The 14,812-nt window shown below is 40.9% G+C and overlaps 1 long non-coding RNA gene across 2 annotated transcripts; it reads left to right on the top strand.

Annotated features, from left to right (window-relative positions):
* The first annotated feature begins 2,859 nt into the window (after positions 1-2,859).
* LOC114566101 (uncharacterized) lies at positions 2,860-13,325 on the top strand. 2 transcript variants are annotated; one of them, XR_003694010.1, is made up of 3 exons: positions 2,860-3,179; positions 11,110-11,220; positions 13,048-13,325. It is a non-coding gene; the product is annotated as an uncharacterized LOC114566101 (long non-coding RNA). The 2 variants fall into 2 exon arrangements; XR_003694009.1 differs by having other exon boundaries at positions 11,105-11,220.
* Positions 13,326-14,812: the final 1,487 nt, after the last annotated feature.

Below are 14,812 nucleotides of genomic sequence, written 5' to 3'. Positions count from 1 at the left end.
TCTAATCTAATCCATGTATGTCTCCTGAACTTTGTCCATATCTGGCTCAAGGGCAAATGGTAATTGAAGGTCTGATTGGGTTATAGTGTCATTTGCTGGTGTCATTTTGTGATTTTTTTCCCCCTGACAGTTTAAATATTTTCTTTCAGCTTAAGCCAACAGGGAATGACTAATAATTGAGAAACTTGCCATACAAAACAAAAAGAGGCACAGGTGGTTGTACATCATAATGTGCATACACCAAGGACTCAAGGTCCTTAATAGCCTACTGTAGATGTATGGCAGTAAAAAAACACATATGTGTGTGAGAAAAATTCATTCGCACACATTCATGACTAGGATGTCAGATTCAATTATTTGTTACTGTTACTTACCGGTCCATGATAAAAAATGATAATAATGAATGGTAAGAAATTATTGATTATTCATCTGACCTCTCTAAATTCAAGACGTAGAGTTAATAACAACAACACACACAATTCATTTTGAATTAAACCAACCATTCACTTAATTCTAATCACAACCATAAATGCTTTAAACCATTTTATGTCTGAAAAATAGATGTGACTATTTTCTTATGCTTTCTCGTCATGTGGACGTTAGCTCTCTTAATACAGGAAAAGCATTGATCTTTGTCTTTACTGTCACACAAGACTCAGGACATGTTTTTCCTCTTGTATTTTGGTACCAAACCTCCATGCAGAGGTGGGTGGTTTATATTTCTAAAGAATCCTGTGGATATGGAGAGATATGGGTCAGTGTGCTGCTCCTTGGGGCTGCAGAGCACCCAGTTCCTCTGTTGCCGGGGCCACAGTACCCCTGCATGTGGCTGCCAGCTCCCTGATAAAAATAAAGTCGGTGACACTCTTTGCCCTCAGTAACGAGGTAGGGAGCTGATGTAAGGACAAGTTGTAGATGCAAGGTGCATTATGAACCTGAAGTGCATGAATAGTGACATTTGTGAATGATTTTTTTGTGAAAGCGTGCTTTTGGTTGCAATCCCTCCCATCACTCGACATTCTCAGAAGCCCTAGTTCATTCTGGTGCCTGTGGTCCAGGGCTTTGAACTGGTTGCCTTGCCAACGGCCAATCAGCTGCAGTCTTGTGCGGGACCGTTTTTATCTGTCAGTTAGTCAGAGGCAGTGACTCCCAGAGGAGTTAAGTCTTTTAACCTGTAGCGTTTGATATTCAAATGCACGCAGGCCTGTGACCAGTTAAATTGTTTAATGTAATGCCATCAATTTAAAGCTTAATTTCATTAGTGAACTTGGTGGTGCAATTTAAAACAATGGGGTGGTAAGGCAAGCATATTTGTTGGGGCCTGAGAAAGTTCTGAACTCCTGAAAATGTAAACAATCTGAATTTCCCATCAAACTAAAGGCATATTGGCAAACATGAAGGACGTTTGGCTCCTGACAAAGCAACAGCGAATCCTTGGAACAGTGGTTATCTTTCAGGTGAGACTCTCACTTGGCTCCACATCTTTCCGTGCAATAGATTTCCCTGCCAGTAAGTAGCAGCCTTTTGTGAAAGCCCAGAGAGACGAGCTTACAGTATTGTTATACATGTGTCATCTGAGGAAAGAAAGTGATCTGAGAGTGTAACAAACTTTCATGTGTGAGCTTAGAGTGGTTGATACAATCTCTCCTGAGAGGTGCTTCTGCAAACGCACACATGCACTCTAACACACAAGGAAGTTTTATGGCACATAAGCCTAGACAGTGACTGCTGCTGGTGCCCATGAGCACGGTACTTCACTGTGAAATGCTCCTTATGGGGCTGTTTCGCAGCAGAAGATTGTGGCTCTTCTGAGTAAAATATACTAAAATATGAGGCAATGCATAAATTCCAACATAAAGTGTCTTAGTAAGGCTTTGGACAACTATGAGAACAGATTCAATGCTCATTGATTCTACTGGTCGCTGAACTCAGAGGGGTGAACACTATTTGCCCACTCGATATTGCCTCATTTGCTTTGATGATGATGATCTGTCCAAAACTTCCAACAGGTGTTCAGTTGGGTTGAGATCTGGTGTCTGTGAAGTCGGTCAGTCACATAATGTTCATATTCATTGACCCTTTGTGCCCTGTGGATGGGGCTGTTGTTGGAAAGTCACTTTAATTTGTCAGCCATCTGTACACTGATTGTGTTTGTGTGTGTGTGTGTGTGTGTTTGGGAGCTTGATCCAAAGCCATAGGAACTAAAAAGTCAGGGCATTTTGTGTTTTACTGACCCCTATCTTTATAAAAGTAAGTGGCCCTTGAAGAACACCTAACAAGTAAAAAAAAAAAAAAATTGAATGAGATTTAGAAAGATTATCTGAAATCAAATCCTGAAATTATAAACTGATCGTACAAAATACTGGAGCCACTTCAACTGAAACTACTTAGCCTATAGCCTGGGCTACACAACAGTGAGGTAGAGACGAAGTAAAAGGGCATGGCTACTAGCCTATAAAGTCACTAATGGGTGCTCAGCCACCATTCTGTATTCACTTAAAGGGATAGTCTATTATAGGACTGTAAAGATGTTGTTATGACATTGACAGAGCCATATCCGTCTAACACAAGCCTCACCCTTGTGAATTACTCATCACACGTTTGATCAATCGAGTGATGACTCAAATCGGGAGCAAAGGACGGATCAGAAATACCACGCAAGAAAAGAAGAAAAAACAAAACATCAAAACATCAAAACTGTCTTTTATTACAACTGTGCCTATCTGCTCCTGCCTCCGCACAAAAACATCATCAAATCCAGTAACTCCAGAGAGAGAGAGAGAGAGAGAGAGAGAGAGAGAGAGAGAGAGTAGAACAGAGAGTGGAGGAGGGGGGCGGTGTTTTGCAGACAGTCAAACCGCACCAGCGCTGCTACGAGGCTAGCCGGCTATAGCCTACTCTCATCTCTCTCTCGCGCGCACACACGCACGCACGCACATACACACACACACACACACACATATCGCGGCGGCGTTTTGCATCATGCAGGAGTGCTCACGATAAGAACCCGTTTAAACGCTACACACGTGATGGCAGGCAGCCGCGCCGGCTCCTTGTCCGTAGATTAATGAGCGGATTTGCGACTTCTAAGAGTCTCGGATTGAGTGTCTTAATGAGGATTTTGCGCAATGGTGAAGGACAAGGCCGAAAACCGGACGCTTCAGTATCAGCAAACTTTGGTGAGTTTGGTTGAGGTCATAGATGATGTTTTCGGGCATAGAGGGGGGAGGGTGTCACGGATGCCGGTTTTGGCCGAAGGATGGAGACACAGCTGCACAGTTGCTGAACTGTGTGGGAATTGTGTGCAGCTTTTTATGGAATATTCCTATATAAAAAATCAGAATCTTTATGCGCTGATCTGATTGCCTTTTGCTCTGCTTTCCCTCTAGTTGCTGCTATGCTGCTCTCCATACCTTGATCCACAGGTGTTGCATCACTCTCTGCCTGGCCTGCCTTCATAATTAATTCTTATTCATTTGGATTTGACCAAACCGTGTCAGATTAATTTGTTTAGCTTGAAGAAATGCATGTATGACTATCTTTGATTACTTTATGTGTGGCCTATTAGGTCATTATTAAGATGTTCCTTGAAGTATAAGATAAGAGCCTCACTTTGCTTACTGAGCTCTGATGTATTTTGCTCACGTCCTGTGTCTTCCTTATCTCCTCTATTTCTCCTGCAGATCTTGTCCCTCCTCGTGCCACCTTATGTATTCCTATGTCATCTTCCCCTCAGCCCTTCCTGTTTGCTAGTGCGGCCCCTTTTTACTTATGAACCAAAAGTGGAGTGTTTCTGAATATAAATTGCCTCATGCACCAGTTTCCCATGTCATTGCAGGACTGACAGTGGTACCCTGGAGCAATCCACACAGGGGTATCTATATTCAGATAAAGGAACTGACAGATGACAGTCTCCTTCCACCCTGATTTGTGAATCTGTAGCAGCAGTTATCCCTCATCTTCCTTTCCTCTCTTCTTTTTGTGTCTATGTATTTTCACATGTGCACAAACTGTCGGTCAGTCCGTGTTCGTGCAGTTCTGTTGGGCCACGGGTACAGAGGTGTTATTTCTGCTCTTTGTTGTGAAGATCAATGCCGTGCTTTGTGTCTCAGTGCAAAGATCAATAGTAATATAAAATGGAGAGTCTGAGGATTGAAACATACCCCCCTCCCCCCTTTGACCATAGTACTGAGATCATTGGCTTTATCATCCACTCCCTGCATACCAGTCCATTACCCCTAATGCATGTGTGTATCTGCACATGCAAGCGATAGTGCAGCTGGTGTCCCGATACTTTCCCAAAAATACAAAGTGGCAACACTCTCATCAAATACCCTCCCTCTGGTAAAACAAAGCATCTGTGTTTTCCTCTTAGAAAACTGAATGACCCACAGAGATATATATTAACCACACATTTAAATCAGATACGTGAAGGCTCACAGAGTTTTTTTGTCTGCATAGCTGCAGTCTAAAATTGGATTTTAGTGTTGACAAAAGGATCCTCTGTGTTTTATTGTTTGCCGTCAGCAAGATTCAGAAGTTTTTCAGTCATGTGGTTGCTTGAATTTTCTGGAAGCACAGAACCACTGATGCTGTATTATGGGATGGAGCAGATGACATGAAGCAGATAGAGAAAAATATAGATCTGTCTGATAACTTCTCCCTGAGGAAGCAGCACAGAAATGTCATCTCCTCATTCTCCTCAGCTACTGTACTAAAAATTGCCATTCCATACATTTCTAGCAATAATCTTTTTATAGAATCAGCATTGGATTGACTGTAGTGTTTACCAAGGCAATGGAACAAAACTATCCCTTTAATTTATGACTACTGTTAGTGCTGGAGTTTTAGAATCAATGAGCATTGCTGTGACAATCCATTAAAATAAAATGTGGTGGGTGTCATAAACTTATCATATAAATGAGCTGAACAGCTGAATAATTGATATAATTACATTGCAAATGGCCATGATTACATTTCCCATTGTGCAAACTCATCCCTAAAGAAAACAATCATTTTATATGTAAATGATACCCATTCATATATCGTGCACAGCAGCACTGATGCTGTATTTTCAGCCACTGCACCAAACAGATTTCTTGGAAATTTCTTAGAAAGCATCCCCACTAACCTCTCTGAACTCATCCAAAGTAAATAGAGAGAATAAACAGGTTATTTATAACCATTAAGATATTCATGAATACAGCAGTGTGTAGAAACTCTTTATCTTAGGCAGCAAGATGTTATTTTCTAGGTCCTGTGCAGAGATGCAGGAGAGATCCTTTGAGCAGCAACTGGCAGTTGGAAAGCAACCAGGGTCTGGTGCATGGGTCACTGGCTTCTACAACTGCTGTCAGGTGCAGTGCATGCTGGGATATTGGGCAGTGGCTGTCTGTCTCCCCGGCGTCTCGTGGGATGGCAGGATGGAGCAGATAAAGTGGAGAAGACGCAGGTCAGGGACTGAAAAGAAAAGAGGCCGCTGCTGTTGTGGTGACTTGGTGTTGCAGCCTTCCATCTGAATTCTTTTTAAAAAGCTTTTTTTCAGAGGTGTAAGAGGTCTGGATGTGACATGTATTTTCTCTTTTTAAAAAGCGTGGGCAAGTTTACTCTTGCATTTAGTTTGTGTGTGTGTAGGCGGGTATGCACTGTGTACCTGCCTACACATCCGTGCTTAAATGAGTGTGTGGTGAGTCTCTGTCGGAGCAGATGTTAGAGACGGCATGTTCATGTCCTTCCAGCAGCGGGAGGCTTAAAGATTTGGCTACTGCAGGGATCAAAGTGAGTCCACCTGAGGAGAAAAAAGCCGCCACCCCACACCTTCCCTCACCCCACTCCCCGCCACAGGGCACTGCAGCAACGCAGAAACCGTACACAGCACACAAGCTGCCGGCCTTTCTGAATGTGTGCATGTGTGTGTTGTTTCTGAGCAACCTGCTGAACTGACTATCAAGACATGCTGCTGAGAAGATCCAGTTCTCACCCTTCTTCTTCCATACAGTACAGGCCAAATGTTTGGACAAACCTTCTCATTCAATGTGTTTCTTTATTTTCATGACTATTTACATTGTAGATTCTCACTGAAGGCATCAAAACTATGAATGAACACATATGGAATTATGTACTTAACAAAAAAGTGTGAAATAACTGAAAACATGTCTTATATTTTAGATTCTTCAAAGTAGCCACCCTTTGCTTTTTTTGATAACTCTGCAAACCCTTGGTGTTCTCTCAATGAGCTTCATGAGGTAGTCACCTGAAATGGTTTTCACTTCACAGGTGTGCTTTGTCAGGGTTAATTAGTGGAATTTTTTCCCTTATTAATAAAAAAGCAAAGGGTGGCTACTTTGAAGAATCTAAAATATAAGACATGTTTTCAGTTATTTCACACTTTTTTGTTAAGTACATAATTCCATATGTGTTCATTTATAGTTTTGATGCCTTCAGTGAGAATCTACAATGTAAATAGTCATGAAAATAAAAAGGAAACGCATAGAATGAGAAGGTGTGTCCAAACTTTTGGCCTGTACTGTATGTCTGTTGTTGATTAATATTTAAAGCAATGCTACTGCAACAAAGATTTATGTAAAAAAAATATGCAGATAGTGGCGCAGGAGAAGAGAACACCGTCTCTTCTCACTGAGACAAACTGTTGGCAGCCGGTTTGTCCAAATTCATTGATTATGATTTCTCTCATACTTATATATTTGTATACTGTTAGTTTGCACTGTACAGCATGCGGACAGAAGGACAGATTGTCTTCCTGAACAGCAGTGAGCAAGCGCTCTGTCCACAAAATACTAGACTGTGAGATCTGTTGCCTCTCTCTTCTCTTTTGTTTTGTTTGGTGTAAAGTATCACAGACCAGTTGGGTTGGTAAATATGCTGTTTGCAATTTACTTCCATCGTTTTAAAGGACTTTTTGCGTTTTAAAAGTTTCCGTACATCTTATTGCCATTTGGTGCAGCTATGATGAGAAGTTTTATGAGAAAAACTCCCATTTTCAATAGAATTTGACTGTCATACACATCTCCATTTTATCTCAGCATCTCTCTTTCTCTCCCTCTGTCACTGTTACACACGGACATAAAAGCACTGTCTCTTCAGGGGGGTCTAGTTCCTCATCGTCAGCATTCTGTTCTCCAACGCAGAAGCTGGCTTCAGTCCATTTCAGCTACTGTCACTTTGAATAGTGCTGTTACCTGCACACCACTGAACGGGCCACTGCAGAGACTGCAGACAGAAAAAATCCATCTCAATACATTTGACAGTTAAAACAGACCCAGCTCATTGTACTGTACAGGGTGTACTCAAGAACTAACTCCCAAAATATATACTTGTACACTCTTTTATAAAAAACCCTCAGAGGATGTAGGCCAAAATCATTTGTAATAATACACATTAGGCCTAGTTGATAACCCTATTATATTATATAATAGTGTGCACTATTGTGAAATATGGAATGAAGTATTGAGATCCTTTGAGTAAAAGAATTATCAACAATATCAAGTATTATCAACCAAATATTTCTTATACAGAAGCCCTTTTTAATAATGTTATATATTATATTATTCTCCTCTTATTACTATTATTAGTATTATAGATGCATCAATATGTAAGCAGCCTTTTCATCAATGTGGAAATAATTATAACTGCATATGCTGTCGGGTAGTTTATTCTATAACAATGCATCATATTTTAGTAAAATTACCATATGTTTTGTATGTAAAATTTTACTAACTAGTGGCTATATCTGTCAGCTAGGGCTACACCTAGTATTTTCAATATTCATTAATCTGTGTATAATGTATTCCTGATAAACTAATTTAAAAAAAAAAAGATAACATTTTATCTACAAAATGTCACTAGTGTAGAATGCACACTTCCTTCAAATTTCTTGTTTTATCCAACTATTAGTATGAAACCCAAATATACTGTATTTAGTTTAATGTCATATAAGACAAAAAAGCAGAAAGTTCTGGTATTTGAAAAGCTGAAATATTAATACATTTTCAAAATTAATACATTTTCTGTTGATCGACTAATCGATTAATCTTCTATTTGGTTAAGCTTGTCCGTCAAATAAATGCAATAGAGTAAACAGTTTATGACTTCTCTTAAAATGAGGAGAGAGAGCAAGGTCGCCCATTAATCACAGAGTTGGTGGTTTGATGTCGACATGACCTAGAGCAAGACACAATTCCTCCTGATGAAAGGTTCTGCCATCGCAGTGTGAGAAGTGCTCTGAATAAAAGCACTACATATTCAAATGTAAATGGCCTGTATTTATATAGTGCTTTTCTAGTCTTAATGACTACTCAAAGCACTTTTACATAGTACAGGAACCATTCATCGTTCACACACATTCATACACTGTGGCCGAGGCTGGCGTACAAGGTGCCAACTGCTCATCAGATAAACATTCACACACATTTACACTCCGATGCGCAGCATCGGGGGCAACTTGGGGTTCAGTGTCTTGCCCAAAGACACTTCGACATGGGACCTTCCGATTGGCAGGCGACCACTCTACCACTGAGCCACAGCCACCCGTAGTGGAGTGTAGAAGCATAAAATGTCAATACTGACTTTATAGTAGTTAGAATTACAGTTCGTAAACTTACATACTTCAAACCAGTGTTGGGCAAGTTACTTCCAAAATGTAATACATACTACTGTCTCTGAATTGTAATGCATTACACTACTTTTGCGTTCCTTTTGAGTTACTTTCACCAAAATAACCATGGAAGAAAATGGAAATACTCAATTAAAAGTAGGCTACCTTATAATTGTACGGTATAGTTACTTTTTACAGCTGTTAAAATGTAATGCTATTACATGTAGCAAGCCTAAACGTTAATTCCCAACATGTTTATATCTAACAAATCTACAAAACCATAGACAGACTTTCAGTGTGTATAGCCCTGTTCTGACACCTAATGCTCATTTTAAACCTTTTGCAAACGTAATTTCTGTGGGTGAGTGTCATGATGTTTGCGAAACAACCAGCTCCCCTCCTCAAATCTTTTTTAACAAGATGATCCCTGACATCACCCCCCTCCCAAACCTCCCCTATCATTTGTGGTGCTTTCTACTAATATGATCAGAGTGTGTGTTGGTGTATTTTCACTTGTCTGGGTGCGTCAAGGTGTGTGTGTGTGTCTGTGTGTGTGTGTGAGCTCTGACTTATAGGTAACTATTCTGAAAGCAGCCTCCACTACCTTTATTACTGCAAATGTAGACAGCGGGATGAGTCAAATTTGTCACTTCCTCCTCTAATTCAATTTTCAATCTTTTCCGTTGAAGCTCAGATTAGTCCGAGTGCTTTAGTCCTCCTGTTATTCCCCTGGTCGCTCATCAATACACACTCACCACACGTTTAAGTAATCACACCGCCACAACAGTAGGCTGTGTACTATAGGAGTTTAAGGGTGTGAAACATCCATCTTTTCTCTGCAGTGATGGGTCCCTTCACTCTCACACACTACAACAAAGAAGAGATTGAATTCGCTTTATGAATATGTATTAGTGAAAAGCAGCAAGGATGAGAGTTTTAGATTTTCAAGCCTTCATCATTGTAGTGTCAAATACTTGTCCTTGCTGTTTCCTCACAATGAATAAATTATCCTGTAGTGCCTTTGGAATAGCTAAATAACAAAGAACTTTTTTATCTCATCTGTTGTGCTAGGCTTGCACATGGTCTGACATTGAAAGGCGGCAAAGTGAGCGATGTAGCAGTTAAGTGGGGGGTCTGACGCAGTAGAAAGTTGGTGGACATGTGGTGCTCTAGTTTGTATTTTTTTTTGTGCGGTAAGTAGTGCTGTAGAGTGACATGTAATTGCTGCAGGATAGCTGGTAGTAATAATGGTGCAGCCCTTGTTAGTACATGGTGTGCAATATAGCCTGTCCAATACTGGATGTTTTGAACACATAACATGAACAAATAATCTTGTTTGTTTTTTTAATTTATTTTTTTATTCTGAGCAAAATCCATACTGAGCAGGACAGTTGAAAAATCAAGTGCTTTCTAATGGACAATGTATGTAATGGTGACACCTTTTCTAAATGAACTTAAAGCTAGTTCGGCATTTCTGCACTGCAATTTGATATTGCTGTATCAGCATGACATAGTATATTTTCTGGAAACTCGTTTGAGGACCTATTTATAGATAAAATAACTAGAAGAGAATGTCTGTTTTTGGATAATCCAATCAATTCCATTTTTGACAAATGAAGGTGTTTTATCACACTGATGCAATAATGGTGTGAATCCAATTTTTTCACAGTATCTTTATATTGCACCCCTACAAATTACTATCACTTGTAGTATGGCAGACACATGGTATTGAAGTGTCCAGCAGGATAAAATGACAGTGATGATATTTTGTCTCCAAATTGTCAAAGGTCAACTTTACTGTGACATATTTATGTTATGCAAAAACACCTTTCTGCTCATTACTCAACGCCATAACTCAGGAACAGAAGGGGAGATTGTGTGACCATATGTCACTTTTGATCGGATACTCAACTGGTGACACTAATTTTGGGTGCCCACCTTGAAACTGTGATGATTGTATAGATCTTCTGTGCTGCCGTGTGAAAGATGTGTGTGTGAAGCATCCATGTTTTAAAATTTGTAGCTTCTTTGCAGCAACATCAACATTTGAGGCATTTCCTACTGTCATGGCTACAACTTTGTGTTCTATCCTGTTCCTCTGGTCGTCCACCACAAGCGCATTGATTTTGTTGATATTGAATGTCCCTACAGTATCTGTCTTCTGTACGCCTCTGTAAAGTCTCTATAAGAGATAACAGCATGTTTCTCACTGGAAATTATTCACTGGAATACATGTCAATATAGTGATAACTTCCATTTTGCCAAGAAATACACTTAATATCTGTTATTAAATTCCTTCAGTCTTCACTTCATATATTATATGAATCTGGACAGACATGGATGAAAATTGCAACTTGACTGGTTGGCGGACGCATACAACCACAAGGCGGTAATTCTAGTTTTGTGAGATGTTTGAAGGCGATTGTTGGTACTACTGACTAAATACAATACAATATTACAATATCAATGCATATTTTTGTTTTATCTCAGTATAGATGGTCATCACCTTCTATTCCCAGGATATCTGGACTGAATTAAAGCTGCAACTCTAAGTGGTAAAGCTGCTCTAAAAGACTCTCGGGATGCAGTTTCTCACCAGATGCAAAGTCAGTATTTTCTTTCCATTAAATGTTTGGGTCTAAATAGGTAATTTTACTTCATCTCATTTGTTTAGTTGGCAACTATGGGAATTATTGTTCAAATAAGGAGGAGAATTATGACAGGAGCCATGTTTGATTGACACATTCATTCAGCCTTGATAGCTGCTGCTCTTCAACTCCACTTAAGATTCCTCTCATTTTTGTCCAAATTTGGATGTTCTGGATTTTCAGTCTGAGGGCCCTATTTTAATGATCTGAAACGCAAGTATCAAACGCAAAACGCAAGTAGCTTTGTGGGCGGATCTCCGGCGCTGTTGCTATTATACCGGCGGGATAAATGAGTCTTGCGCCCGACGCAAATCTAAAATGGGTTGGTCTGAATTAGCTAGGTGTGGTTTGGGCGTAACGTGCAATAAACCAATCAGAGCGTCATCTCACATTCCCTTTAAGACCAGGCGCACTTGTTCCATGGCGGATTGCTATTATGACGGCGGATTTGCCTGGCACACGCCAGTGGGAGCTGTCCGGGATGAGGCAAAGTAATAAATGCCCGTCTAGACCGGGTGGCGATTGTGCTTCGGCCTCTCGGGCGCATCTCCTCAAGTCTGGAGAGGATTGCTGCAGCTATGGAGCGTGGGCCTCCAAACGCACCACCTGTTCCTCCTCCCCCCACTCCATCTCCGTCCACCTGCTCCACCGGGAGCGCATCGCGCATTGCCACTCCCGGACGCAAAATTACGAATCCCACTATGGCCACGCCAAGACCCGCCCTACGAAGCAGCTCGATTGGTTGGGGTTAGGCATTTCACCTCGAGTGGTTAAGGTTAGGGTTAGGGGATTGGTCAGGGGATAGGACCCATGGACGCCTGGCCAACAGTAGTGTGTGAATGCTATTGAAGGGCGGGTCTTGGCGTGGCCATAGTGGGATTCGTAATATCGCCTCCCGGACCCTCAAGTGTCCAATCCCGTAGGCTAGTTCAACATCACGTCTCCTTAAGTCCTCTAATATTACCTCATTTATGTCATCAACACATCCATGATTCATGGATATGTTGGGTAAAACACAACAAGCCACAATGAATGCTGCAACTTTTTGAGTACTGTAAAGTTCCTCCTGAGCTATCCAAACACCTGAAGCCATTTTCAGTAATATTATTCTTTGTAATTATGTATGGTTTGCAAAAATGGGAACTGCTGCGTCCTTGTAGCTGAAAAAGCAAAGTGTATGCGTGTTGTGCACACGCTACATTATGGCCAAGCATGCGCCCCTTAAATAGCATCTGAATAACGCACCACTGACTTTAGACTAGCGCCACTGACTTTAGACCAGGTTTTTCCTGGTCTGTGGCGGAATTGTTTTCTGAAACTGCAAAATGGCACGAGGGAACGTTTGCGCCGGAACACACCTCCTCTTTTTGCTGAACCGCCCCCAGGAGCGCAAGTTTGTTCCTAATTTACCAACGTGCGTCTGTGGAGGGAAAAGTCCGCTGTGCGTCGGGTGCAAAATAGGAACGATACATGCGTCGGTGTACAAAGTCAATTGCGCTGGGTGCAAGATAGGGCCCTGAGTGTACAATTGAAATAGTTAGATGAATGTGAGTTGGATTGTCTTTCATCTTTTTACACCAGTTTTTGTGTGGTAAACATAATTTCTTCCCATGTGAAACTATTTTGCACCAAACTGGAACTCTACTTTCTGCAGTCAGTAGCAACCTGTGGGAGGCGGGAGTTGTAGAGGGTTGTGATGTGGGAGGTAAACTGACTAATGTAGATACAGAAGTTGGTCACGTGGGAGGTGAACTAGTTACAGATAACAGCTCATTTAACCCACAGGGTCCCACCTGCTGCTCTCCCAGGAGGCCGTGCTCCAGATGGCCAGTGATTGCTTTCACACAGGCCACAGAAAGCATCACTAACAGGCCCCGTTTAAACTCCCAGTGGGTGTTTGTCTGGTGCTGGTGGTGTGGGTATGTGTGTGTCTACAGTATACTGTATGTGTGGGCGCATGAAAATGTTTTTGCCAACACACAACATTCAGTAATAAAGTTGAAATTCAGTGTAGCTGTAAATAGATTTTAAAATATAGATCAGTTACCAACCAGGAAAACCAAGTGTCTGTCATTTTTCCTCAATGCACGACTTCATTGGTTAAGATCTTTAGAAGACAGATGACAGATGTGGTTCATTTAATTTAGGAAATACGAACACAGCCATATTGATTGTCTTTTGATGACGTATCATTTGGGGGGTTTCAGATTCTGTGTGGATACTTTTTTCTCATCTTAACTGCTTTCCAGCCAAGGCATAAAGCCAAACATAATCTTAATATGTAATTACTAGAAATTAAATTGTTGCACATTTGAATGCCTTGCTGAGTTTTAGAAATTATGCTGACCACTGTGGTGTGAAGGTTGTGTTGTCTTTGCATTAAAAGCCCCACAAAGCTAGAATACTAAGTTGCACTACTTCATTTTCATTGCAGCTTTAAGACCCAAAACAATCCACTTCAATGAATAGCACTAACGAAATGCAAACAGAGAGCTTGAAAGCAAACCTTGTCAATATTAGAATTTGCCAATGATTTTATTCCACCATTATTTGTATTTAAGAATAAAAGTAGATCTGGATTCTCTTATTTACGACGAAGGGTGATAATTTGGTCAAATATGACTTTGTTGAAGAGCCCATTTTCGCCTGAATAGTCTTGGTTTCACACTGACTTATTTGCTTAATTCTCCCAATATTTGCCATTCCACTCACATGCAAACTGATCTGCAGACAAGTTTGCTTTATTTGACAGCATTTTTAACCTGTGGCAAAACCATTTTATATTTCACTCCAGACATGTTTATGCATGTCCACAGCAGCTGCTTGTCAGCTGGCACCTATTTGCTGATTCTTCTGGGATTTTTTGGTTTATAGGTGAGGCAGTGCTGCTGTCTGAATATGTATAGGTAAATTTTTTATTTTTTTTTTAAATGCTTCCCAGCAGGTTGGAGGTTTAAGTGGATGGAGATGAGCATCCCTGACAGCATGGTCCTTCTCTCTGCTCGTCAGACTGAACCTATACAGCTGCTCTGCTTTCCCTCTGCACCGCCTGTGCATGCGAGCAGTAAGAGGGAGGCTGGAGGAGTCGTGATGCCCATCTCAATGAGAGGAGGGGGTGGACGGGTTGGAGTGGGACAAAAAGGGGAGGTGGTGTGCAGAGCAGGGAAGGAAAGATGTTGCAAGTTGTAGCATACAGAGAAACCTAGAGGGACGGTTATAAAAAAAAAATGTGTGTGTGTGAGAGACTGGTGGAGTCGTGATGTTTCTTAATGTGGCATACTAGATAAGAATGAAGATCATGTTCATACCACCAGTACTGTAAAGCTGGTTTGTAGTTGAGCACATTTAATTGAACAGCTTTGTACTATATTGTTACATTTTCAGTTTTGTACTAGTATTTAGTTGCAATTCAACCTTGTGATTTCTCAGCACAAATCAGGAATAGGGGTTGCATTAAATGCTCAACTTCACTGCCTCTGCACAAAATCCATCTCTGCAAAAAATGTGTAGCATGTGACCTTCAAATAGGAAAATTTAAGACCAGACCCAG

The sequence above is a fragment of the Perca flavescens genome, chromosome 12, assembly GCF_004354835.1.
Source record: "Perca flavescens isolate YP-PL-M2 chromosome 12, PFLA_1.0, whole genome shotgun sequence".
Lineage (NCBI taxonomy): Eukaryota > Metazoa > Chordata > Actinopteri > Perciformes > Percidae > Perca > Perca flavescens.
The sequence above is the reverse complement of the archived record's forward strand: the minus strand, read 5'-3'. Positions and strand labels throughout refer to the sequence as shown.